This window comes from Lepisosteus platostomus, chromosome 5 (assembly GCF_059453375.1).
Source record: "Lepisosteus platostomus isolate fLepPlt1 chromosome 5, fLepPlt1.hap1, whole genome shotgun sequence".
In the NCBI taxonomy this organism is placed as follows: Eukaryota; Metazoa; Chordata; class Actinopteri; order Semionotiformes; family Lepisosteidae; genus Lepisosteus; species Lepisosteus platostomus.
The window spans coordinates 32,847,698-32,874,907 of record NC_142615.1 but is presented as its reverse complement, the minus strand read 5'-3'; the positions used below and the strand labels follow the sequence as shown (position 1 = coordinate 32,874,907).

At 44.7% G+C, this 27,210-nt stretch overlaps 3 non-coding genes and 1 pseudogene across 3 annotated transcripts; 2 read left to right on the top strand and 2 right to left on the bottom strand.

Annotated features, from left to right (window-relative positions):
- Positions 1-3,296: 3,296 nt before the first annotated feature.
- LOC148665635 (U1 spliceosomal RNA) lies at positions 3,297-3,438 on the bottom strand (annotated as a pseudogene).
- Positions 3,439-11,646: 8,208 nt separating this feature from the next.
- On the bottom strand, positions 11,647-11,718 carry trnaa-cgc (transfer RNA alanine (anticodon CGC)). Its single transcript has one exon. It is a non-coding gene; the product is annotated as a tRNA-Ala (tRNA).
- A 1,544-nt stretch (positions 11,719-13,262) lies between these two features.
- trnak-uuu (transfer RNA lysine (anticodon UUU)) lies at positions 13,263-13,335 on the top strand. The gene has a single exon. It is a non-coding gene; the product is annotated as a tRNA-Lys (tRNA).
- Positions 13,336-15,762: 2,427 nt separating this feature from the next.
- trnat-cgu (transfer RNA threonine (anticodon CGU)) lies at positions 15,763-15,834 on the top strand. The gene has a single exon. It is a non-coding gene; the product is annotated as a tRNA-Thr (tRNA).
- Positions 15,835-27,210: the final 11,376 nt, after the last annotated feature.

The following is a 27,210-nucleotide window of genomic DNA, read 5'->3' as shown; positions in this document are numbered from 1 at the left end:
GGATTCCTCAATCAGGAGGTGTGCAGGGTGGACCGGAATAGTGAGAATGGGGTAACAATCCCAGATCACTCAGGTGCTCCAGATGACCACTCAGCCGAGGGTCAGGCATGCTCCACCGCTGCACCGCCCCCTGCAGGGTTCCTAGAGCACAGGCATGAACAAATCGAAAAAGCAGATGCCCTGGAAAAGGAGGAGCAGCATCAGCAGCTGCGTCAGATTTCCACAGATCTCCAGGATGTTGGTGCCCAAGATGCCACAGGGCATACTGAGAAAGACACCATGTACACGGTGCGCCAGCTTAGAAAGGCAACAGTCACTCTGAAGGAGATGACTGGGGTCAGCCACCCGAAAAGACTTTTGGGAGAACTGATTGCTGCCACCACTGTTGCGCGTTTGCTATTTCTGGTAGGTTTGTGTGCTACTGGCACTCTCCCCCTGACTGCCCCAAGAAGGCAGGTGTCCGAGATGCCAGAGGGGAGTGACAGACTGTATCAACAGCAGCAAACGTTGGAAAGCTTAGGGAAAACCCTACAGGCAACTTCCTATGCAACAGGGTTAAACCTTATTCCCCAACCAGTGGACATGATTGTTGGTGTTATACAGTGGGTTTATGCTTGTGTGCAACAGGCCAGAATGTTGACACAAGACCTGTTAAGGGAGCTTAGTGCCACTGTAGCCAGTCTAGCCATGGCACAATTCCCAACCCACTTGATTCCACTCTTCTCAGTAGAGGAGTATGTGACATTAACCCCATCGCTCATAGCTCACCCAGAAGGCAATCCAAGATTGAATTCAGTTCCAAATCTTGAGATGGGTATGGCTACCGAAGCTATCCATTGGCTGTGTCTAAACGATTCACCAATGAAGGGTGTAAAGCTACTAACGAGCAGAGGGAGGTTAATGAACCCCATGAAGAGCAGGTGGGACGTAAATGGCTGGTCAACACACCACATTTAACTGTCACCATGACTTGTGACAGGCATGATACAGCTACCGCAATGCAGCTACCTAATCAAACAGTTTTCCTGCAAGTTCCCGAGGAGGCCATAGTACAGCTTGAACTTAACACTGTACTGTCTAGAACCAGACAACATAAGACCAAACTTGAGGTCGTGGATGCCTTCAGGTGCCACACTATTGAATTGGATAGAAATCCAAGAAACAGCAAGCCCTGAAGAAGTACAGGTAGTTAGTTTGCTTTAATGGAACAAACCTCCAAACCACCCTAGCAGATACCCAACACAGGTGTTGTGGTTTATCGGGGGGCTGGGAAAAGGAACTGGTGTTATTGTAACACTGCTGCTGGGTAGCTGGATCATGACTGACAGTGTACTCTGAATGCTGTACTCTCAAAGGTAGCATGTCAAAAGAAAGGAAGTGACTTCTCCCCAAATATCTACTACAGAGGTATCAGATATTGACAGTGAGCTTCCTGATGTGTAATTCCTAGACTTAGATAATGTCTCCTACCGTCTTTATACATACTCCAGATGTTATTCATCCTGTTTGTATCCAATGCTGGTTCCGGTATGAATTCTCGAGGAGTAATGTAGACATTTAAGATTAATGTTCTAATGGCAAGGGACATCACTTAACTCTGTTTTGTTTTGAAGGCAACAATGCCTCTGGACCTCATGACCTTCAAAAAGGGGGGATATGTAGCGGCTTAATAATAAGGCAGAATTAAGTGTTTCTGAGCTTTCCCAAATTAGGCCTCATCTCTCTGTTCATCTCTGTGGTGCAGCCACAGAGAAACTATTCATGCAGGCTGATTTAAGGTTTCCTTTGATAAGGTTTCCTAGGACAGCTCCCAAAGGGGGATGCACTTAGCTAAGCCTGGCTATCATGATCAATGGTCATCCATTGGCGCCTATCTGTCTAAGGAGTGCCAGATGGACATCTGGACTGCATTCCTAAGTGTCAGGAGTAAGTGACTCATATCTCACCTTGATCAACCAATTAGGGACTGGTAGGACCGAGTAACCCACGTGGGACTCTGATGCCCATGGAACTTTCAGCCAATCAACGAGCTGAAGTTCCTCCAGGTAAAAACAGGCAACACAGAGAGCCTGGGAGATTCAGAGGGGGATTCTGTGAGAATTCTGTGGACTTTTCTAAAGGGAATTCAAAGGAGAATTCCAGGGCAGGACGGCCAAGGAGCAGAAGGCTCCCATGGGTAGGACATTCTCGCAGCGCGCCTCCTGACCATCCTGAGACTCAGCCCGGACAACCACGGAATGGCCAGTGTGTCTGAGTGCCAGAACTTTCCTTTGTTCTAAGAGTCTAGAGCGGAGATTGCCAGAGAGTAACCAGAGGATCCACCCGAGGTTAGCACCAGCAGCAGGCCTCGTGAACAAGTCGGAACTGTGGACAGCTGAATCACTATTCAGAACTAGCTCTTCATGAGGAACGAACCGGTCCTCTTCCTGACTTGCTGGGACCCACAGTCATCTTTTCTCCTGTGCACAAACTTTGCTAGTTAAAGCTAACAGTGAGCATCAGCAGCGCACCGTCGCAAGCCGCACAGCACAACCTGGCACCGAGCCAGAGAGCGCGGATTGGACAGCAACAGCCTGCAACTGTTTCTTTGTGCCCGCAGGAGATCTGAATCCCCAGAAATTGGATGAGTATTTAACTTCAATGCATTACAGCTCGAGAATTCAATTGTTATCCCAACCAGTTGATCTCAATTTAATTCCTAAGAGTTATGTACTTGTTTTGAGTATCTAATGTAGAAGTTATAACCAAGTTCATTTACGAAACGGTCTTAATGAATGATATACTGAACGTATGTCCTCTTGATATATGTAACTCTTTGTAATTGACTGAATATATATCTTTTGTATTCTGATAACCCTCGTGATAAGATCTGTTAGGTTTATATGCATATTCTATGTATTAATAATTGTATCCTTGTGCATTAGTACCTGTGTGTGTGCTTTGTTTGAGTTATATCGCATGGTTGGATTCTAAAGCCATCAAAAGAATCAATTTTGTGATTTACTGCTTCAATTAATAATTGTCCCAGTAAATGCCCAAACCCTACAGAACTGGTGCCTTCAGAGAGCACACTACATTACATTTTGGCTATGGCAACATTACAACGGCAAAACGACTGACTTTGAAAAGGGAATGAATGTCCGGAAGGAGTAGTTTAACCAGCTTGAAATGCTTCTCCGGACCTCTTACTAAAAGAAACCGGGAACCAGCAGTGGCATCGAGTCCTTTCGAACTGGGATCCTATCGCAGCTCGTGGTGTCTTAACTCTTCCGTATCTGATATTGGACCAAGCAATCAGGGGAGAGCGCGAACGCAGTCCCCCACTACCAGAAATGATGCAGTCAAGATTCCCACATTAGGGGAATTCGCAGGGGTCAGCACAGTCGGAGTGCAATAGCCGAGCCTCAATCTGGGTGAACCTCCTTCTTGATCCCCTGCAAACGGCCCGCACCCACAGCACAAAGCGCGCAGCCTAGGCCAGCTCCTCGCCCCGCACACCACCGCCTCCTGCTGGGCCCACTCTTTCGCACACTCACCAGCCACACTAACACTCAAAAGGGTGGGCAAAACGAGAAAACGAGCGCGCCGTTTCCTACACATCTGCAGTCGCCACTGCGCATTCGCAGCATGTCCCGGGACGCAATTCGGCCTCATTTGCATAACACCAGACCGGCAGATCGCTACGCAAGCTCGCGTCGTGCACCTGCCACACACCGAACAAACACCGGAGCCTTTTCAGCAATTTCCAAAAAACGGGCCTGCTCGCCTGCCCACAAGGCTCCGTCTCTTACCCGCTCTCCAGAGCCTGCTGCTGTGCTGTTCTCTCGGCACCGCTGCAGCACACACAACTCCTGCAGTGCGGGGAGAAAGTTTCCACGCTCCGCCGCAGGGATGGCTCGCTGTGGAGCTTAGTACTGATAACACTGCTGATATTGATGGAGTAGAAACAAGTGATGTATTGGCAGCTTTATCTGGGGCGAGCAGTCCTGGAACAACTACAAAAATGTTAGGATTCAGAGGAAGAAATATTTTTCCACCTCACCCAATCCTGTTGCATTAACGAAGCTGAAGCTGGCTTCTTATTCGCCAGCTTCTTATTCGCGTTTTTCGTTCCACCTTATAAGATGCTACTGTGATGTTATGCCGCCTTTCGCCTGTAGATGGCTCTCTATAGTTATTTTTAAAAATACTAATCCGAGTGGATTACTGGACATAGCCTCAGTAAAGGGGAATATGTAAATAATTATTATCCAAATTGCATTTTTGTATGAAACACATTTAAGAAAATCGAAAACCAATTTTCAAAACTCACAATAACACAAACTGGCATGTTAGACGACAAGTAAATAAGACAAAAGCAAACCATTCATTCACTGGCATTTTCTGCATATTTACCACGACCTTGCCTTCTGATTATTAAAAGTCTCAAAATCTTGCATTTTGCAAGAAATGTTAATAGCTGTCTACAATGGGACATTTAGAACATGGCATGTGAGAATATGGTTAACCGAAGATGAGCAAAGGGTGATGGCACTTTCTGCTTATTGCTATGACCCTCCCTCCTGATTATAAAATAGTCTCACAATTCTGCCACTGAGGTAATGTGACAAATTATGAAAATCATTAAGTATAAGAAAATTTACTGTACCATTTTTTAAATATGACCGTCTGAACATGTAAGGATTAACAGTCAACAAAATAGCACCCCTTCTGCTGATTTACTTTTTCCCTCCTTCCTTGTCACCAGAACATCTTAATATTCCGACACTAAGGTAGGAGAGACAAAATCACTTATCATGTACATTTGTAATTACGACACGTCACTGTTGCATTTCTGCGTTGTGACATGTAATACCCACAGTGGAAATTCATAGTTGTGATTATAGGAATGTTATATATCAGGTGGGTAGCTGCGTCAGCATGCGTAGGCTGCAAAGGAACAAGTAAAGGATTATTCCATGTTGAAAAGAGAAGAAAGGAAACACACCGTTCTTCAGGTGTGAGAAAGACAGGGCAGTATGCAAAGATTATTATCCTTTTATCTTTGCTGATTGCAGTTTATCTTTGATGACAGCATCAAAGACGTTAAGGAATTTTTACACCTAATAAACAGACACTTTTTTTGAACACCCTTATTTACTGTTAACAAAAGAGCTGACACGTATTATGTGTGAAAAAAAGCTGCTAAACAGCTCGACCTGCTGCCCCCTCTGAAAGACACAGTCACTCATAGAATTATTGAAATGGCGGATGGTTTCAAAAGTACACTGGTAGAGCGCGTTAAGATGAGCAGATGCTTTTCATTGCAATTAGATGAGTCTGTAATCGATTTGGCCAATTCGCTCGTTTATGTTAGATATGAGTTTGAGGGTATACTCACCACTATACTAACAAGGAAGACATCGCTCTCTCTGACCCCAGGCATCGTGTCTTGACCCACCATGCTGGAAGCCGACATGTACTGTGATTCCTTTACGGAGCAGAAATGACAACCGAGGAGCTGAAAGATCATTTCAGCATTTCGCGTCTGAACTCAAAACACAACTGACCAACTCGGAATGACTTGCTTTTGACGCTTTTCAAAGCGTTCTTTGTGCACAACGACTGTGCCGCCTAGCAGATACAAATGGGTTGTACAACTTTGAACTAGCAAATGGAAGAGGGCTAAGCCCCCTCTCTTTTAGCCCAGGTTCGATCTGTCTCCCAGAATCACCAGGGCGCGCACACACACACACCCGTGTGCCCTGGTGATTCTGGGAGACAGATCGAACGTTGAAGTGCTCTACTTTATTTCTAAGGGCAACTCAACATTCACTCCTACCCTGTGAAAAGAAAAGACAGCGTCCGCAGCAACAACAGCTCAAGTCTCTGCACAGGAGCTAAGCTGCCCCCATCTCCTCTGCTCTGCTCTGCTCTGTGGCTCCTGCGGAGCGGAGTCCTGCCTGGAGCGGTGTTTGCAGGCGGCGGCTCCCCGCGCTCTGTCTGTGCATCGTGTCCAAGAGGTCCTGGGAGGAAGAGAGAGCCCTCCCACTCGGGGGCTTTTCCACGGTCTGTGTGAGGAGTTGTGGGTGTGTCCAGTAGCTTATCGAGCATGTTGTGTATCTTAATAAAGAGCCTTTCTTATATGATTTAGACTATTTTATTAACTACACAAATCACGCTCTCACACCATATGTTCCCGCCTTCTACTCTCTCGTTCTGTTGTCTCGCGATGTCTATTCACTATACTACATCCCTTCCTTTGTTATTTTTAAAGTCTATAACTTTACCATACAATTGTAACAATTTTATATCAACACACAGTAAACGGTTATTAACTATTACAACAAAATGTATATAAACCCTTTCATTTCTATTCAATACATCCATCTTTTTTTACAGCAATTTCTATGCGTACCAACCCAAATTTTAGTTCAATTTCTACTTAAGTCACTTCTAAAAATCACCTCATTTCTAGCAGTCTAAGCAACATCTACATAGATAACACAAACAAAACAGGGCAATTTAACATTTGGAGAGCTATGCAAGTCCTGTATTTTTAAATGTCTCTGTATTGAGCCGGTTTCCTGATAACCCTGCCACTAATGGTTGTTACGTTACTTCTGGGTAAAGTTACTGGCTCTCCTACAGATGTACTGTAGTGGAAATCTAATGAGTTAATTGATTCTTAAAAATGTAGAGAGCTTTGCAAAAAAATATATTGGTGCTTTTAGATAATATTTCAAGGATATAACTGCTATGCTACAGTACGTGCAGAATTTTAGAAAACAGTTCGTCAACAAAGTACACTGTTTAGGTTAGTTTAGAAGACAATGTACCAAAACAATATATGCTGTCTGGGTCATTAGAATTAGCTGAAAGTAACTGATAAACTTTGAATAACAAATCTAGTGTTTTTCTCTCGCTCTATGAGGTAATTTGTTTTCTTTTAGAGAAAGGGGAAGTTTTAGAAGGGACCAAGTGCTGAACTTTTTTACAGCGCAACGTCTTATAAAAACCCTGTACTGCTTGTAACTAATTGAGTCTCTGGTTGCACTTTGCGAAGTGGCAGCAGGGCTCCCAATATTGCAATATTGAAATAAAGACCTTACTCAGGTGAGAACTCTCTCTTGTGGCTTCCTTGATAGTTAAATTTCCACGACAGTACTCTCCACTGTCTGAGGACTCGGCACTTCCTGCACGTCAGAAAGTCCTGTATTCACAGCATTTTCTGTTTCTGCAGATTCAAAATCAAGATCCAATGGAGGAGCGTGTCAAAGATGTTTTACATTTCTCATTATTTTTGAGCCATCTTCCACATTCACTAACTCAAAAGAGTTACAAGAGGTGTTTCTCAATAACACATAGCGAGTGTCTTTGAACTTGGCATCCAATTTACCGGTGTCTAGGCCAGCCACAAACACTACGTCACCGACCTTGAAGTTATGATCCATGTCTGGTCTGCATATAATTTCATTTTGTGTGCATACTTCTCATGATGTCTATGGATATCTTTTGTCTTTTGAATGTCCCTTGGCTCTTCTTCTTTCTTTTCCACGTTTGGTAGTTTAGTCCGGATATCACGCCCAAAGATAAGATTAGCTGGGGTTTCTCCAGATGCCCTGTGTGGTGTTGATCTATAAGTCAGCAGAATCTTAGGGAGTTCCTCTCTCTCTTTTTTCCTTCTGTCACAGCTGCTCTGAAGGCCTTTTTCAGGTATCTGTGAAATCTTTCAATTTTGCCATTACATCTCGTATAGTAAGGTGATGCACGGATGTGTTTAATTCCACAATTAGTCAGAAATGATTCAAACAACTGTCCTATGAATTGCCTGCCATTATCTGTTACTACCTCTAGTGGATAACCAAATCGTGCAAAGATGTTCATCAGCTCTCTAATAACTGTGGCTGAAGATATGTCTGATACAACAACCGCCTCAGGTTAAGAAGTATAATAGTCTATGACAGTCAATATGTATTCATTCTGAATGGGACCTACCAGGGCAATGCCCAATTTTGTCCAAGGCCTTGGTGGTAATTCAAGTGGTTGGAGAGGTTGATCCTCCTGCAATAGCTGATTCAACACACAAGTGGAACATTTCCTGATTAGTCTTTCAACATCACTGTCCATGTTGGGCCAGTAAAATTTGCTTCTCAGGTACTGTTTTGTACGAACCACACCCTGATGTGTCTCATGTGCTATTTTCAATGCTTGTCTGATTTTTGTTTTCGGTAACACAATCCTCTGTCCTCTTAAAAGCAGTCCATCATATGTAGATAACTCCAACCTACACCTGTGGTATGGCTGCAGTTCGTCTGGAATTGGATTAGGCCATTGTCCTTTTTCCACCATGGACATCAACAATTTCAATGTGTCATCTTCGTTTGTTACTTGTTTAAGTTCCTCAAGTGTCAGTGGATGCCGTTCATAAGTGCTGATTGAAAGCACTCTATCAACATAATTATCTACGTAACCAGTGTCTTCTGTGTCTAGTAAAGGAAGACGTGACAATGAGTTTGCAACATTGGTTTTCCCTACTATGTGTTCAATTTTGCAATCATACGGCTGTAATCTCAATCCAAGTCTTTATATCCTGGGTGGTAACAATGTTGCCTTTTTGGGATTGGACATGTAAATGAGGGGTTTATGATCCATTTGAAGTGTGAACTTGCCTCCCCATAAATATTTCCTAAAATGTTCCACAACCCAAACACAACCCAAGGCTTCACGCTCTATTTGCGAGTAATGCCTTCCATGGCGCAAGCTAAACGAAAAGTCCGAAAATTCAGAAGTTCATTTCTACCAGCAAGAGAACTAAAATCTGCAGTGTTCTGCTCGCTTTGAATCCGTCAAGCACTCATCTCTCGTCGCCATAAATGTTGTGTATCTTAATAAAGAGACGTTTTTATATTATTTTAACTATTTTATTAACTACACAGATCACACCCTTACACCATATATACCTGCCTTCTACTCTCGTTCTGTTGTCTCGCGATGTCTACTCACTATACTACATTTAGCAGGACTTCTTGTTGCAGTTGAGCTCAAAGCTGGAGATGATCTCCATATTCTACCGCAGTAACTAGTCCGAAACGTAGGACACAGTACACACTTTTTAAGTGAACTCAGGTTGTTAAAAAATTAAACCAGCGATCTGTCACAGAAACGTACCCCGGTCTCCCGCGCAACAAGCGAGGGTACTCAGCACTATACTAAAGAGGAGCGCTTGTCTGCAGCTGAGCGTCAGCTCTGTTTACTGTCAGCAGTCATTTCCTCATTTCCAAAGACTTTTTCACCTGCTCTCAGCTTTTAAAGACGGTCATAAACGCTCAAGAAGTAATTCATATCAGTTGGAACTCTGTTTCTGTTGTCTCAGCTCTTGATAAAGAAAAGCCGTGCGTGGGAGACTCCCTCTCTGAAGAAGTTTGCCGTCACCCTGCGAGGGAGAAGAGCCATCAATCACCGAGGCAACCACTGAGACAGTTAACATTAAACACGTGAAATGCAACATGTTGTTATTTTTTTCCCCGCTTAAGGCTTCTATTGTTTCTACTCTAACGAGAAAGACCTCTTTATTAGAAGTGAGATTTTAACAAACGTCTCCAGGGTTAACTGCGACCTGAACGCAACGCCTTAGACCACCAGCCATCTTGCCTGTGGTACTTAGAGCAGCGCTCAATAAAAATGATCAGAAACCGAAAGCGCTTCTTATGCGGATCAGTATATTCCGATTCCACTGGTTCTGCAGAAGAAATAAGAAAAGTCGAACTCAAAGCACTGTGTTGCCATTACGGGTACTCTGCAGCTGCTTTAAGATCTACTCACACCGTGTTGCCATTAAGGCTACCTAGTTAAAAAAAAACTTATCGTCACCTTATTGAACGTGATTATTAGACACCCGTTAAATCTCCACCGAGGTTTCTTGAGAGATCTTCAGTGAGCGAGTAATAAAAAACTACTTCGCTTCCAACCTCTGCTGTCACTGTAAACTCGGACGTGATGTTCTGCAGATGTGCAGTGTGCCTTTCCTCTTGTCGTATTCAAGAGTACTCAGTGCGTGAGCTCCTCACTGCGTGTTCCGTACTCTACTGTGATTTAATTTAGATGATTACGTGGAGTAGAGTGACAAGATCTACTTGAACATTTTCGGTTTGTGAAATGAAACACTAAATACACTACTGTAAATACAAGTAATGGACATTTAAAATAACCACAGTACAGCTAGAACAGTGAAAGATAAAAGACTATTTAGAATGACATTCACAATAGACTTAAGAACAGCACAACTGCCCAAACAGGGACTTGAACCCTGGGCCCTCAAATTAAAAGCCTGATGCTCTACCGACTGAGCTATCCGGGCTTTCATAAAAATAGACACTGTCGGGATCCTCGCAAGACACGTGTCTCTTGTTCCGAAGAGCAGTCATACCTGACCCGTCTGGAATGACCACTGACAGACTTTATCATGAAGCGACGGCACCACTCCCAGTAGAATGAGTGAGAAATACAGCATGACATGGGTAGTTAAGGGGCTCCCACAATCCATCTTTCCTCACATTACTGATTTTTTTCAATGGCATTTGGACCTTTTTTCACATTCAGATTTTTTTCTCATTTAATAAAATCTTTTAATCAACAACATTAAAAAGAAAACAAATGGAACGTTTTTTTGGAACAATAATGAAAAAAATATTTCAATGCCTTGGTTGTATACGTGTGCACACCCTTTATAAAGGGAGTTGCAACAGTGCTGAAATTTAAAGAGCATTTCTGTAGAGAAAACAGCCTTGATGTTAAGCTTAGGGAGCCTGTCTTTTCGAAATTCTATTTCTTGACACCTTGCACAGCCTCCCGACAGACTAACAAATATTTGTTGGAGAAATTGGCTCACACACCGGAAGACACTAACGTTTATTTACGTTAGAGTATGTGAATAACAGTTTAACCGAAAAAGTTTGTAATTGTGATTTTGTTAAAATTCAATAAATCGTCTATCAACAGAATTTATTAAGAAATTGTTTTATTTCATAAACTATAAGACAATTCAGAGAGTTTATAGGTCATATCCGTCGCTTATGTTCTTTTAACTCTAGAGTTCAGGATCCAAACCCAGCTGCGGACGATTGTGTTTCTTGAATCTCTTGTAATCATCAAAAGTCGATGTGTAGTCCTTCAGTACTTTCTCGAGTTGTGCCATGGATATTTTATACGTTCAATACTTGTCATGCTCTTTTGCATTTTCCTTAACAAACGGAAAAAGTTCAAAGTGTGTTTATGGCAGTGTTTCACATCTACACGAAAGCACTTGTAACAGTACAGGACACGCAGTGAGGAGTTCGTGAAGCTTTCAGTTTAGTGCGGAGTTTAGAAGGAGGATTCACTCGCTGAATGATCTCTCAAGAAATCCTGGGTGAGATTCAACAGGTGTTTTCTGCAACAGCCATGACAAGTGTGAAGCAATCGCAGGATTTCCTGAATTTGAACTAAATTATTAGTTCAAATAATTTAGGATTTAACAGAACTAAATGAGGTACATTTAAAACAGCAGCGCAACTCTGCAGCACGTCGAGTGTGCCTGCATTTAATTGTGTAAACCTGGGTCTCTCTGAACACACAAGTTCTCACTCAACAGAAGATTGCGATGTGAGTACTGTAATATAAAGCACCTGGAGATGCCAGGGATTGAACCCGGGACCTCATACATGCGAAGCATGCGCTCTACCACTGAGCTACATCCCCGATGGAAAAGGTAATGGAACAGACTTGTCCAGATGCTCACTGATCACAATCCACCACTCACGAAGAATGCCTGCAGTTTCCCACTTTCGCGTTTCCTCTACTACAGAGTAAATGCATGGGAATAAAGAAATAAGGAAGGAAAAACAATCGCATTGAAGCTTCAAGAGACTGGGCACAAATTAATCTATTATTTTTGTATCCAGTCACACGTGCGCCTGTGGTTAATTCCCAGACGCGGGAGTGCTTTTTTCTACCTCCTTACTCGACTGTCTTTCAATTCTGTTTTATTTGAAAGCTTTTTGCATCTTTTAAGTGCTCTTGATTAAAATATGCATAGAAAAACAGCACTACTGATGATATTCATTGACCGATGCACACTTGTTCTGTACAACTCGAGTGATAAAGCCCTGTCTGCAAATATTGTAGAAGAACATAAAAGGGTGAGACAACGCCCCAACCACAGGAATGGTAACAGGCAGGATCGTGTTCTTATTTGATAAGTCCTTTTGAGATGTCTTGTCAATGCACACAGGCGTTAGAGCTGAATAATTTACTTTTAGTGGTGTTTTTAAACAAAGATGGAACATGTTATTTCTATACCAGGAAGAAAGGAGCAGACTTTAAGAGGCAAAAACGACACCTTATCAAAGCTAATATCAATTAAAATGACATCACAACAAAAGAGTGGAGCCTTGAGTGAATAAAATTAGTTTTCATTGGACGTATGTGTCTCTATAACTTTGTTGGTGAGAGAGAGGATTGTGATAATTTGCAGGTGCTTCTCGGAAGTGCGTTGGTGGTACAAGCGCCTTCCAAATAATTGAGTCGGGTTTGAATCCGCCAGTACAAACCCAAATCTTTTCAAGATAATTTGTGGTCCGCTAACACATCTTTTGAAACACTACAACAGGTAACACCCCGTGTGAAACATCATGAACATCTGTTAAAGCCTGAGTTTTACATACTCTAATGTAAATAAACGTTAGTGTCTTCCGGTGTGTGAGCCAAATTCTACAAAAAATATTCGTTAGTCTGTCGGGAGGCTGTGCAAGGTGTTAAGAAATAGAATTTCTAAAAGACAGGCTCCCTAAGCTTAACATCAAGGCAGAAAAAATGCAGTTTTCTCTACATAAATGCTCTTTAAATTTCAGCACTGTTGCAACTCCCTTTATAAAGGGTGTGCACACGTATACAACCAAGGCATTGAAAGTTTTTTTTTTTTAATTATTGTTCCAAAAAATGTTCCATTTGTTTTCTTTTTAATGTTGTTGATTAAAAGATTTTATTAAATGTGAAAAAAATCTGAATGTGAAAAAAGGCAAAATGCTTTTGAAAAAAATCAGGAATGTGAGGAAAGATGGATTGTGAGAGCCCCTTAACTACCCATGTCATGCTGTATTTTTCACTCATTCTACTGGGAGTGGTGCCGTCGCTTCATGATAAAGTCTGTCAGTGGTCATTCCAGACGGGTCAGGTATGACTGCTCTTCAGCACAAGAGACACGTGACTTGCGAGGATCCCGACAGTGTCTATTTTCTTTCAGAGCCCGGATAGCTCAGTCGGTAGAGCATCAGACTTTTAATTTGAGGGTCCAGGGTTCAAGTCCCTGTGCGGGCAGTTGTGCTGTTCTTAAGTCTATTGTGAATGTCGTTCTTAATAGTCTTTTATCTTTCACTCTTCTAGCTGTACTTGGTTATTTTAAATGTCCATTACTTGTATTTACAGTAGTGTATTTAGTGTTTCATTTCACAAACCGAAAATGTTCAAGTAAATTTTGTCACTCTACTCCACGTAATCATCTAAATTAAATCACAGTAGAGTACGGAACACGCAGTGAGGAGCTCACGCAGTGAGTACTCTTGAATACGACAAGAGGAAAGGCACACTGCACATCTGCAGAACATCACGTCCGAGTTTACAGTGACAGCAGAGGTTGGAAGCCAAGTAGTTTTTTATTACTCGCTCACTGAAGATCTCTCAAGAAACCTCGGTGGAGATTTAACGGGTGTCTAATAATCACGTTCAATAAGGTGACGATAAGTTTTTTTTTTAACTAGGTAGCCTTAATGGCAACACGGTGTGAGTAGATCTTAAAACAGCTGCAGAGTACCCGTAATGGCAACACAGTGCTTTGAGTTCGGCTTTTCTTATTTCTTCTGCAGAACCAGTGGAATCGGAATATACTGATCCGCATAAGAAGCGCTTTCGGTTTCTGATCATTTTTATTGAGCGCTGCTCTAAGTACCACAGGCAAGATGGCTGGTGGTCTTAGGCGTTGCGTTCAGGTCGCAGTTAACCCTGGAGACGTTTGTTAAAATCTCACTTCTAATAAAGAGGTCTTTCTCGTTAGAGTAGAAACGATAGAAGCCTTAAGCGGGAAAAAAATCACAACATCTCGCATTTCACGTGTTTAATGTTAACTGTCTCAGTGGTTGCCTCGGTGATTGATGGCTCTTCTCCCTCACAGGGTGACGGCAAACTTCTTCAGAGAGGGAGTCTCCCACGCACGGCTTTTCTTTATCAAGAGCTGAGACAACAGAAACAGACTTCCAACTGACATGAATTACTTCTTGAGCGTTTATGACTGTCTTGAAAAGCTGAGAGCAGGTGAAAAAGTCTTTGGAAATGAGGCAATGACTGCTGACAGTAAACAGAGCTGACGCTCAGCTGCAGACAAGCGCTCCTCGTTAGTATAGTGCTGAGTACCCCCGCTTGTTGCGCGGGAGACTGGGGTACGTTTCTGTGACAGGTCGCTGGTTTAGTTTTTTAACAACCTGACTTCACTTAAAAAGTGTGTACTGTGTCCTACGTTTCGGACTTGTTACAGCTGTAGAATATGGAGATCATCTCCAGTTTTGAGCTCAACTGCAACAAGAAGTCCTGCTAAATGTAGTATAGTGAGTAGACATCGCGAGTCAACAGAACGAGAGAGTAGAAGGCGGGAATATATGGTGTAAGGGCATGATCTGTGTAGTTAACAAAATAGTTAAAATAATATAAAAACGTATTTTTATTAAGATACAAAACATTTATTGCAACGAGAGATGAGTGCTTGACGGACTCAAAGCGGGCAGAACACTGCAGATTTTAGTTCTCTTGCTGGTAGAAACGAACTTTTGAATTTTAGGACTTTCGTTTAGCTTGCGCCATGGAAGATATGGCAGCTGCACCGAGAAGCTTTGCTTATGCCCAGCTTTTTCCACCGCTTCCACTGAACCTCGGAGCTCCGGATTTGTATACGGAATACAAGATATGGATGGAGTCGTACAGATTTTTTTTAAATAGCCGGTGGATCTACAGAAGCTGAGGATGCCGTGAGACGTGCTACATTACTGCACTATCGGGGCTTCCGTGCAGCGGATTTTCGCCAACCTCCCTGGAGAAAAAGACTGTAGCTGCCTTAGACGCTTCCTTTACACCGCGGAGAAATGTGGTTTTGGAACGGCATAAATTTAGGCAGAGAACTTAGTCTCAGGACGAATCTGTTGATGCTTTTGTGACTGCACTAAGAGAACTGGCTAAATCTTGTGACTTTGGAGTATTGGAAACTGACATGTTAAGAGATCAACTTGTGGAAAAATGTGCACATAAGAGACTATAAATTGCTGCAGGAGGAAGGGCTGACTTTAAAAGGAGCTCTTACAGTCGCTAGAATTCATGAAGCAGCTCAAGCAGAATCAAGAATGCTTTCTGACCACAGTGACAAAGTGACACTGAACGGGGCGCTCGCTCAAACTTTACAAACAAAAGCCGAGCAGCAGGACACAGTCATGCTAGAGAAATAGAAGAACAGGGGACGGCTGACATTACATGTTACAGGTGCGGACTAACAACTCACAAAGCAGATGAATGCGGAGCGTGAACAGCAAAATGTCTACACTGCAAGAAAACAGGACATTGTGCACATGTCTGCAGAACATCACGTCCGAGTTTAAGGACAAGTATCCCTTTTATTGTTGTTGCTGCCTCCGGTTTACATTTGGCGATGTAAACCAGATTCAGAAAAAAATAATTTGAACAACCTTATTTCAATACTTACAAGTAGGCGCGGTGGCCGAGTGGTAAGGCGTCGGTCTCGTAAACCGAAGAGCGGGGGTTCAAACCCCACCCGTGCCTGTTTCATTTGTCACCGCTTTCCTTTAGTTTCAAAGTCTTAAAAAAACTCGCAATGTAGGGATCTCAATAGTAAGAGAACATAACTGTCGCCAGTGATTAGTATTCTTGCATACCCTGCCTTGTTTTTTAGTCGACAAAGCTTGTTTCTCTTCACACCCATCTTCTGAATGATCGCCTCAGCATTGGGAAGGAACGTGCGCTTTGTACAGCCCCCGACTCCATGGTCTGATCACAAACAGATCGGGTGAGCTGTCAGTCCAGGTTGGAAGGAACGTTCGAAAGCACTAAAAATCTGACTTAGAAACGAGAAGACCGTGTTTTTTTAAACGAGTAAACGATAAAATAATATACTGCCTGTAAGACTGTAATGTCAAGTTCCAGTTCAAGTTTAAAGTTCAAGTTCAAGTTTATTGTCATTATACTCATACACAGGTATATGGTATAACGAAATGCTATTTAGCAAGCTCTCGGACATAAGTAGTACAAAGAAAAAAACACAACAACAATACAATTGTATAACAAAAGAAAGACAGAGACAACAGCCGATGTGCAAAAAACAACAACAGGCAGCGTGCAAAACAACAAAAAGGTAACAGGTTATGTGCAAAAACATGCATCAAAAGAATGAAATAAAGGGATAGAAATGATGGGGAGTGAGCTTTTGACATGTATGGTAGAGGTAGATTTTCAATGTGTGTTTGGGTTTTTGGTAAGAAAGAAGGCACCGTGAGGTTCAGATCATAGGTGAGAGGTGAGGTGAGAGTGAGAGAGGCTGGGAGTTTAATAGTTTGATAGTGCGGGGGTAAAAACTGTTTCTGAGTCTGGTAGTCCGGACCCGAATGCTCCGGTACCGTTTTCCATGTCATGCTAAACGCCACAAATTGTGTTTGTCCAGTCGTATCAATCATCCTAAAGTTACAGAAAATCGGATGCGACTGGTGCAATCAGCACACATTTTTTCAGGATAGTCGAGCGGTTTAAAACAGCAAATTCACAGCTTCGTGTCTTTTAAGCTTTGTGTTTCACTCTCCAAATAGAGGCAGGGGTTCAAATCCCACTCCCGACAGTCAGGCGTTTTACCCTGTCTTTTTTGCCTGCTTTTACACTGTTTCAGTCTTGTTGTGCTCGCTGACAATCACAGTACGAGGAAAACGGAGAAACTGCTTAGCAAAAACATAACGGGCAGAAAAAAGCTTCATAAACATGTGAATGTGATTAGCAGCAGTAAGGTATGCATTCAAATGTTTAAGGCTGATTTATAACAGCAGCAGAAGAAAGGTGCAACACAATGCAATTTGTGAGAATTCACGGGTTTTTATGCTGCTTGGACTTCTTTCAAGCCTATGAAGTGACCCCCGTTTTATTTTCATTTTCAAACTTCAGAACCGAATAACAAAATGTTTCATGTGTGACAGCATTCCGTTGCAAATACCGTTTCCACGATGTATTCAGCGACGGGAATGAAATATTTTAGTGCTGGCTCAAATGCGAGGAATTTCAGAAAAACCTGGAAAAGCAACGCTTGCAGTAAATGACATATCTAAAGCGTGTAGTCAGCATGAACAGAACAACGCAATGCTCTGTAAAAACGATCTGAAGCAGCAATTACTCTTTTATCTCGGGCAGTTCATTCCGATACGATGTTTCCGCAGACTAAATGAAATGCCGAACTCCAAACATGTTGTTGCCATTATTGTACTCCTGCTGAAAGAAGAAAGAAAGAAAGGTGTCGTAAATGAACTTTGTCGCCCGTGGGAGATGTCAAGTGCATTGGACATGAAAAGTTCCCGATAAAACCCATTTCTGTACGTTTCTCTTAGTGTCGGGGCTCCTATTGAATGTAAAGGAGGCAACATGCTCAGCCAGCCGACTCAGCGCTAACTTAACGCAGGTGTCTCAGAGCGGAATTATTCAGAACAGGAGCCTCTACTTCTTTGTATACTGAGCTTTCGGGTGAACGTCAAAGTGAAAGACAAATTCGCAATTTTCACTTTTTGATTAAGGAACAAGAAAACACCATCCTTCAAACTGGATTCAGACCAGGGACATAAGACATACTCGCTGTTTTTTCTACAGTTTTAAGAGCTAGCAACTGAGCTATCGAGAGGTCTAAAATAAACGTTTTGTCACACGCGTAGCCCAATGTAGTGTAGTGTTCCTCTTTATTTAAATCCCAGTTCGACATCAAAATACTCACTCCCCATAGTCTCGTTTAGTAGAAGAAATGCAGGCTTCTACTCTATAAACGTCAAGAGTTCTTCTAAAACATTTGAAGGGATATCAGTGCAGGCGGAAATTGACTCTTTTTCTTTATGATTTGGTCATATGATTTTTCTTCATATGATTTGGTTTTGATTTTGAATCGTTATATTATTAAGTTTGTGCTTTCTCTGTTTTTATCGTATTGTGAACTTATTTTTTAAACAAATGCTTACAAAGGCAAACAGGGCACGCAGTACAAGCTAAATACCCCAGACTGCGTGTAAAGTCCTCCTTGAGGTATGCTTTCAAAATAGCTGCACCAGGCACTTGGACACAGATAAACACAGGGATTTAAAATTCAGGAATATGAATGGTCAATTGCTTACAGTTGGGTTTTTTACGTTTCGTATTTAGCGATTTGTGTATAAATCTTTTAAAAATTCATTAAAATGCTAACAATATGTAAAATAAAAACAACAGCAACGTTAAATGCCGGGAAGACGGGCAGTTTTTTTTACAATCAGATTCCAATCTCTAATGCTGTGTTTGAGAGCTGTGTGTGAGAGCTTACTGTACATAACTTTCCTTTTCTCACATTTTCTGAAAACTATTCCAAAGGGGCACCTGTCACGGACGTCCAAAGGGACTAGCCATGGGGAGTAGGAGAGCAGAAAAAGACCCATATGCGTAGCGGCGAGACGGGAAAAAGGCCCGGGCTCATTAGTGCAAAGTGTTCAGGAATGCCGTATAGAAACCTATGCCTTCTCGGCCTTTTGGCTAAGATCAAGTTCAAGTGGCATGCCCGCAGTTCTTGTCTTTCCAAAGGTCTAGAAGGCGATCGAAGATTCTGAAGAGTGCTTGAGCTGGTATCGCTCTAGGTTGAGCCTAGGGGGTTAAGGCCAAGCAGCAGCTGAGCTGGGTGGGATCTGGCAGTAATGTTCTCTCTCTCTGCTCTCTCCTCTCCCCTCCCCCTTTCTCTTGCTCCGCCTCCTTGGCCTCTTGGCTGGAAGTGGGTACACGTGGCCTGCCCGCGGTGCTTGCTTTCTTCCTTGAGACTCGGAAGCTCTCTCTCTCTCTGCCTCTGCCTCCTTGGCCTCTGCCTCCTTGGCCTCTTGGCTGGGAGCAGGTACACGTGGCCTGCTCGCGGTGTTTGCTTTCCACCTTGAGACTCGGAAGCACTATCCGCTCCCTCTCTCTCTCGCTCTCTCGCTCTCTCGCTCTCTCGCTCTCTGCCTCCTTGGCCTCTTGGCTGGGAGCAGGTACACGTGGCCTGCCCGCGGTGCTTGCTTTCTTCCTTGAGACCCGGAAGCACTTTCCGCTCTCCTCTCTCTCTCTCCTCCTGCGCCTGCACCTAGCTGGGCTTTGCCCACAAGGACAAAGGCCAGGGCTCCCTCGCTGCTCCCTTTGCTCTCTCTCTTTCCCTCCTTTTTTTTTTTTCTCCCTCAGAGATGGCAGACAAGAGGACATTGATCCGGTTCCACTGGACAAAGAAGACGGAGCCGATGCCGACTGCAAAGGCCTTCTTTATGACCTTCCTGCAAGGGATCTTGCAGTTGGTGGCCGGAGATCTCTACTGCCTCCAGGACAACAAGGCAGAGAGATATGGAGGCCTACATGGCTACGGACGCATCGTACGAAAAGGCAACGAGACTGATCAGGGAGAAAGGTAAGCACCCTGGTTTCTCTGATTACAGGCCAGAGCCGATGAGGAAGACGAATCAGAGGACCATCACGGTTTGCACATACAACCCCTACGTACCAGCGGAACGGGTAACAGCGTACCTAGGGAGGTATGTAACCGTGGTGGGAAAACCGACAGAGGTCAGGGACAAAGGCATCTGGTACGGCAAACGCCAGTACCGAGTCCTCCTGAAGGAGGACCCAGAGGGCGTTGACGGTTTCCAGCAACCCCCGGCTCGCTTCAACATCGGAGCCGACAGGGGGTACCTCTACTACCCCAAGATGGCGGATTTTTGCAGCAAGTGCAGACAGTCCGGCCACAAGACAAACACATGTGACATCGTCAGATGTCACAACTGCAATGAGGACGGGCACCTGGCAAAAACCTGCCGGGCAGCCAAAAAGTGCGACGGATGCGGCGCCGAGGGAAACCTCCTTCGCCAATGCAAGGTAAGCAAACCTTCGTTTGCGCAGGTGGTGGAAGCCGGCAGGCAGAAACCGGTCTCCAGACAAAGGGAGAGGGCTGAGAACAAAGAACCCGCACCTCCCCCGCTGAGAACCGAAACTGCCGAGGCCACACCCCCAGCCGCATTGGTGCCACAAGATGGCCACCAGGAAGAGGGACAAGATGGCCGACCGGAGGAAGGGCCCTGGATAACTCCCAGCAAAAAGGGAAAGCGATAGCGGGAGAAGAGACCCAGGGCGGACCCACTTTCGGAAGGACAGAAAAAAAGAGTGGTAAGGGAAAACCGTTTCCTCGTCCTAGAGGAAATGGAACTTTCTTCCCTCGAGGCCCAGGAACAACCGGAGGAGGCTCCCCAGGAAACGGAACCCCCCTCCCCCGAGTCCCACGGACAAAAAGAGGAGGCAGCCCAGGAAGAGGTAACCCCCTCCCCCGAGGCCCAGGGACAACAGGAAGAGGCAGCCCAGAAATTGGAGCCCCCTTCCCCCGAGGCCCAGGTAGAAACTGGAGGCCCCCGAAACTCCCGGAGAAAGGGAAGAAAGGAGCCTTCCCGAAGCAGTGGCGGAGAGTATCCTCGAGGACGACGAGGATTATTTCGAAGCTGCCCTGGAGCCCGGACTGATGGTAGGGCTGGACCTGTCCAGCATGTTTACATTTCAGTCCCCAGCGAAACCTGGAGGGAGCCCAGCATATTCCCCCCAGGACCCGAACGAGAGGAGTTACATCTAGGCTAAACAGTGCCCAGATGTAGACTCCCAAGTTTCAACTGTAAGTACAGAGAGGAGGTTTAACTTTCACTAGTTTAACCATGACTGTGAAACTAACCTTCCTAACAACTAACGTGAGAGAGCTGAGAGACCCGGTGAAAAGACGGGGAGTCTTTCATGATCTGGCCTCAAAGTCTTTCTCAGTTTGTTTCTTACAGGAGGTCCACCTGAAGGATGAAAGCGACAAGCTGACATTCACCAGGGAATGGACGAAGGGAGAATCATGCTGGAGCGTAGGAGGGGTCCACTCTTCCGGAGTGGGAATTCTCCTCGGAAACACAGAGATGACGCTGGTTTCCTCCTTCTCGGTGGTGCAGGGCCGGATCCTGGTCGCAGACATTGACTTTAGGGGGCAGAAGTTGAGAGCGATTAACGTCTATGCTCTGACGGAACCCTCTATCCGGAAGGAAGTGTTTGCTGACCTGGTCTGCTGCTGCACCACCAACAGACAGATGGTGCTCGGCGGGGACTTCAACGTCGACCGGGAGAAGGGGAGTGACGCTAGCTCGGCAGAGCTGGAGTCGCTACTCAAGCAGTTCTCCCTGGTAGACGGCTTCAGACGGTGCCGCCCTAACGACGCCGGAACGACCTGGAAAAACTCCCGGGGAGTGTGCAGCCGCCTGGACTACATCTTCCTGCACACGACCTGCTCCCTGGAGTCGGCGACGGTGTCCCCGGCGTGGTATTCCGACCACGGTTGCTTGACGGTGGTGGCTAACACCAGCCTGCCGGCATTCGGTCGTGGGTACTGGAAGCTAAACTGGGAGATACTGGAGGAAGACGACTTCAGGGCACTGTTCCGGAAAGACTACGCGAGCTGGGTTGATCTGAGAGACGGCTACAGCTCCGTGGTGGAATGGTGGGAGTCGGTGAAGGACGGGACCCGAACCCTGGCGCAGACGTACTGCAGACGGAAGGCGGCCAGGGAGAGGAAGGAAGCTGCACGTCTCCAGAGGCAACTCGAGGAGGAGTACAGCTCGGCTAACGGGGGAGGAGCCTTCAATTCAGCCCGGGCACGGGACCTGAAGGAGAGGCTCCGCAAACTGCACACCGAGAAAGCCAAGGCTTTCCTGGTCAAGGCACAAAGGGAGCATTATGAAAATAATGAAACCTGTTCCTCTTATTTCTTCAACCAGGTCCGGGGAGCCCAGAAAAAGAGGGTGATCCACAGCCTGAGACGGGGAGATGGAGAGGAAGTGCTGGAGAATGGCAAGGTGCCGGGGCCGGACGGACTCCCCAAGGAATTCTACACCTGCTTCTGGGACACCCTGGCGGCAGATCTGGTGGAAGTGGTGCAGGAGATCTTCCGCCGGGGGAAACTCGGAGACACCATGAGGGAGGGCGTCATCTCCCTGCTCTTCAAGGGAGGAGACGCCGCCGACCTCAAAAACTGGAGGCAGATCACGATGCTCTGCGTGGACGTAAAGATCCTGTCCAAGCTCCTGACCGGCAGACTGAGAACCGCCCTCCCCCACATCATCCACAGCGACCACATTTTATTCTTCCTGCGCAGCTCTTGTGTAGGTGTTGTTCTCAATTACAGATCCAGGAACACTGATTGTTTTTTCTATTTTTTTAAATTAAGTACCCCATGGTGCAACGGTAGCACGTCTGACTCTAAATCCCCAAGTTCATTTTCAAAGTATATCGGAGTCAACTGATACTGATCAGGTTCTGCTGCTACTGAACCCGCAGTCTTCACCTTAAAGTTCAATTCCCCAAGCCTTTTGACCTTATATGTCCATCCCTTCTCGTCAAAACTCGTATTTTCACAGGGTACCCTTAAGAAATTGCAGTATAGAATGAAAAAACTCCAGTAGATCTCGGCCGCTGTTGGTGATTTTCCTTTTAAAATAAATGAATCTCTGGAAATTTTACGGAGTGTATCACTTTCACTGAGACCGTGAAGTGTTAAGCTGTACATGCGTCTTTGTGGCTCAAGTGTTAACAAAAAGGGTGGTGGTTTGAGCCCTTCAAGGGACGCTATGAGCCTTTTAATGTACACACCCTCCTCACTTCATTTCTCCACGGCCGGTCTTGTATCGCTAACAAATACAGAGCCTGTAGGAGGCAGTAAGCTTGCATATTTTTTTTCTATTTTTCCATCGCTCCTTTGCCGTGGGGAAACCCCATTTAGCAACGTCGCGCTTCATCCTTCTCCTGAGGTCTGCCAGGATCCTCTCCTCCAGCTCTCTCGCTCCCCACTCGATGTTGTGCCGGATGAGATTGTTCCTCACGTCCCACAGGCCTTTTTTTGTGAGGGACAGCAGCAGCCATATCAGGAACTGCGTCCCTCTGTCCAGTCCGGTAGGTGCCCTACAATCTTATGATCCGAAACCAGACGCGTTGTTTATTAAACCGCTGGCATTTCACATGACCTGAATTCCCCCATAGGGTGCTCAGCGTCGCTACTAGTAATGCACCGCTCCGTCTAAAATTTCAAAGTGAGAAACATGTGTTTTCTGATTTTTTATGAGTTTTAAAATATAATCTCTTTAAATCAGACAAGGGGTTTATGTTTCGCACTGAAATTCTGATTGACTGAGAATTCAAAGAAAGACTGTTTTCTTCCACAACACCGTATAATTATCATGATTTTCATAATTTGTTACATTGTGTCTCACACCTTTGTGTCAGAATTCTGAGATGTTTTTTTCTAAACAGGGGCCATCGCAATACAACAGAAAGAGCAATTAGCTTTTCCCTATGAATTCTTTCATGCCATATTCAGAGGGTCATATTTTAAAAATGGTACAGCAACATTTCCTGAAGTTCAGGATTTTGAGAGTCTGTTACATTGTGTCTCACACCTCAGTGGCAGAATTGTGAGACGATTTTATAATCAGGAGGGAGGGTCATAGCAATAAGCAGAAAGTGTCATCACCCTTTGCTCATCCTCCGTTAACCATATATTCTCATATGCCATGTTCTAAATGTCCCATTGTAAACTGCTATAATAACATTTCTTGCAAAATGCAAGATTTTGAGACTTCACGTTTTGCCTTTGTCTTATTTACTTGTTGTCTAACATGCCAGTTTGTGTTATTGTGAGTTTTGAAAATTGGTTTTCGATTTTCTGAAATGTGTTTCATACAAAAATGCAATTTGGATAATCATTACTTACATATTCCCCTTTACTGGGGATATGTGCAGTAATCAACTCGGATTAGTATTTTTAAAAATGACTATAGAGAGCCATCTACAGGCAAAAGGTGGCATAACATCACAGCAGCAGCACTTAAGCTGGCGAATAAGCAGCCAACTTCAGCCTCGTTAATGCAATAGGATTGGGTGAGGTAGAAAAATATTTCTTCCTCTGAATCCTAACATTTTTATAGGTGTTCTAGGACTTCTCGCCTCAGATAAAGCTGCCAATACATCACTTATTTCTACTCTATCAATATCAGCAGTGTTATCAGTACTGAGCCCTAAGTGTAGGTCCTGTCATCATATAAAAACTTGAATGTATCGATTGCATTCACTTGAAAAAATCTGATAAAATTGAAAAATACATCGGAAACAAATTTGCTTGTTTTTTTTCAGATCCAGAAGAGAATCATCATGAGACTCAAAACAGACCTGTTAGTAGTATAAAGCGACACCTTTCGTCAAACTTTTGACAGGTACCACGCCCCCTTTTCCAGCCAATGGTCGTCTGCGGTGGTTGGCTGTCCCGCCCCCTTGCCAGCCAATGGCATGTTGTTATTTGTGCATGTCCCACCCCCTCAGGAGCCAATGGTGTGTCGTTGTTGGAACTCCCGCCTCCCCCCCGGCCGGTCGGTCCGGAGACTCAGGGTCCCAAAGCCCCAAGGCAGTGCATCCCTCGCTTTAGGTGTGTGAAAGTGTGTATTGGTTTGTAAAGGGACCATGTCTGCCGTGGGGTTGAGTGCGCTCTATTATAACTCTAGGAAATCGGCGGCGCAGGGAGTCTGGTGTGGGCCGCGAGAACCCGGGGTGTGAGCGGCGCTAGCCTCGGCCGGGTGGCCGAGTGATTGTCCGGCCAGGCTGCTTATACGCTGCACAAGCTGAGTCTCAAAAGCAGCAGGGGTGCAAGCACACACACACACACACACTGACTGCGTAAAGTCTCACGGAAAGAATTTGCAGGACAAACACCATGTGAAATGTGAACCGCTTTATTTCAACAGGGGGTTTTCAAACACAGAAACAGCGCAGCACACACGCGTTACTGGCTCCTGTTTGCATTCAACAATTAAATGTTGGTGCGGAAAATTAGTTCGGTACACGTAACCACCACCCCAACATTGCTGAGAAACTTTGCGGCATCTGAAAAAGCATTCATAAACCCCTTCCGCTCCCCGTGTCTAAAGCCATGCGAACCACACTGGGCGATCTGATCTAGCAGGGCAAAAAAATTTGCCTGCGTAATCAGCGGGATGGTGTTACCAAAGGTTCTGTGCAAAAGACGCTGTATTTTGGAATACACACTGTAGAACACCCCAGTGTTTTTTCTGTTTGGGAGTGTTAAAAAACCTTATTTTAAAACTGCTTAGCTTTTAAAGTTAAAAGCGACTGGTCTGTGCGCGGGTCTATAGGCCATTAACCACGCCGCTTGACCCAGTAGCGCCACCACAGCTGTAAAGGAAACCGGTGTAACAACATGTCCGGGTAACTTGTTCCATTCACCTGCAGCCCTGTGTGTAAGGATGCACCACATGTGTGGCGTTTTTATCATAGTTATCGTAGTTTTCTGATTTTGACAGTTTAGATTTCATTGATTGTTGTGTTGAAAAGTCTTATTTTTAACACCGTGTAGTTTTCTGATTTTGAGATGTGGAGCATTGGCGTGGTAATAAAAAGTCTTATTTTTTCACACAGCCGCTGTATCGACGAGCGGCGAAACAAATGTGGCGGAAACGTCGGACCCTAAGGTGGTGACTGCATCGGAGACGGCTGTTAAGACCCTGACCAAAGCCAGACGTTTAAGCCTGCGGAGAGAAATCATAACGCGCCTAAAGACTTGGTGTTGGGTGATGTGCTAGATTCAGTGCGCGGTATTACACAGTCACTATCAACTGCGATCAGTAATGAGGTGGCCAAAAAACGAGCTTTAGAGCATCTAAGAGCGGTTTTAGCCGGTGTACAGACCTTGTTTCCAAAACAGATCCAGGTTTTCACCGCTAACCTCTTAGATATAATTTCTACAGAAGATGCCGCTCTAAGCTCAGGATTTCAGACCATGATGATGATATTTCATGCTTCATTGGTGCAAAACCCCGGTGATAAATGAGTAAACATGCGGTCTAAAAAGTGTTTAAAAGACCGAGCGCTTGCCAACAGCAAGCGTTTGTACATAAATAAAAGAATTAAACTGGCAAAAGCATGTTTGTTGCGTCGTCAAAGATTCAGAGAGAGGCATCAGATTTCCCAAGGGCCGCCCGAATCACGCAATGAGAATGCCGTGGTAGAAAATAACTTAAGGCCCGAGGTTGTTGTAGCAGAACAGGATGTCGGTAACCAAGAACCGGTTGTACTGAACGATCTGAATCAGGTTGGTGGCGGTGCAGGGGCGAATAGAGACCCCTTAGTTTTCCTGGACCGTATACGTAGTTATAACAGGTCTTATAATAATTTTAGAGCAACAGAGCACCATGAAGAATTTCGTTTTGTTAATCTCGACAGAATAACCTCGTATGTACAGGCTATAGACGCTGTGCATGGTGCAGTCCAGAGAATATTGGATGAACTTTCTCCAAACATCGGGGCGAATGATTTTGTACAGCTGCGTTTGACTGCGGGTGGTTTTAACAAGCCCTTGTTCTCACGCAGGAGACACCCCGGAGAATTAAATGCTGCCGATTTTTTAAGCCACATCTCGGACCTCTTACAGAGCCACACAGAGGTTCTCACCGATGACACCCTCCGCTTAGTGGTGACGATAGTTAGGAATATGCAGGGGGGTGCCCGCTGAAGACTTAAATCCGTTCTGTACAGCCGGGTAATTGCTCAGAAAAAAGCGCACCTTATCGACTTACATTACACGGGCGGTAATCTGTGTTTCGCCGGGTGTGTGTACGGTTTGTTGAATGAGGGTTGTACCGATGGGGAAATGTTACAGGGCGCTAAACGAATGCACAAAGAGTTGGGTTTTCCAGAGAATCGGAAAATTAGTTTGTCAGACATTACCGCTTTTGAAAAACATTTAAAGGTGGTCATTAAAATTTTGTACCACGACCAGGGTGATTGGAAATATTTTACAACGGGGCCCACACCACCAAATTTCTAAAATACTTTTTGTTCTAC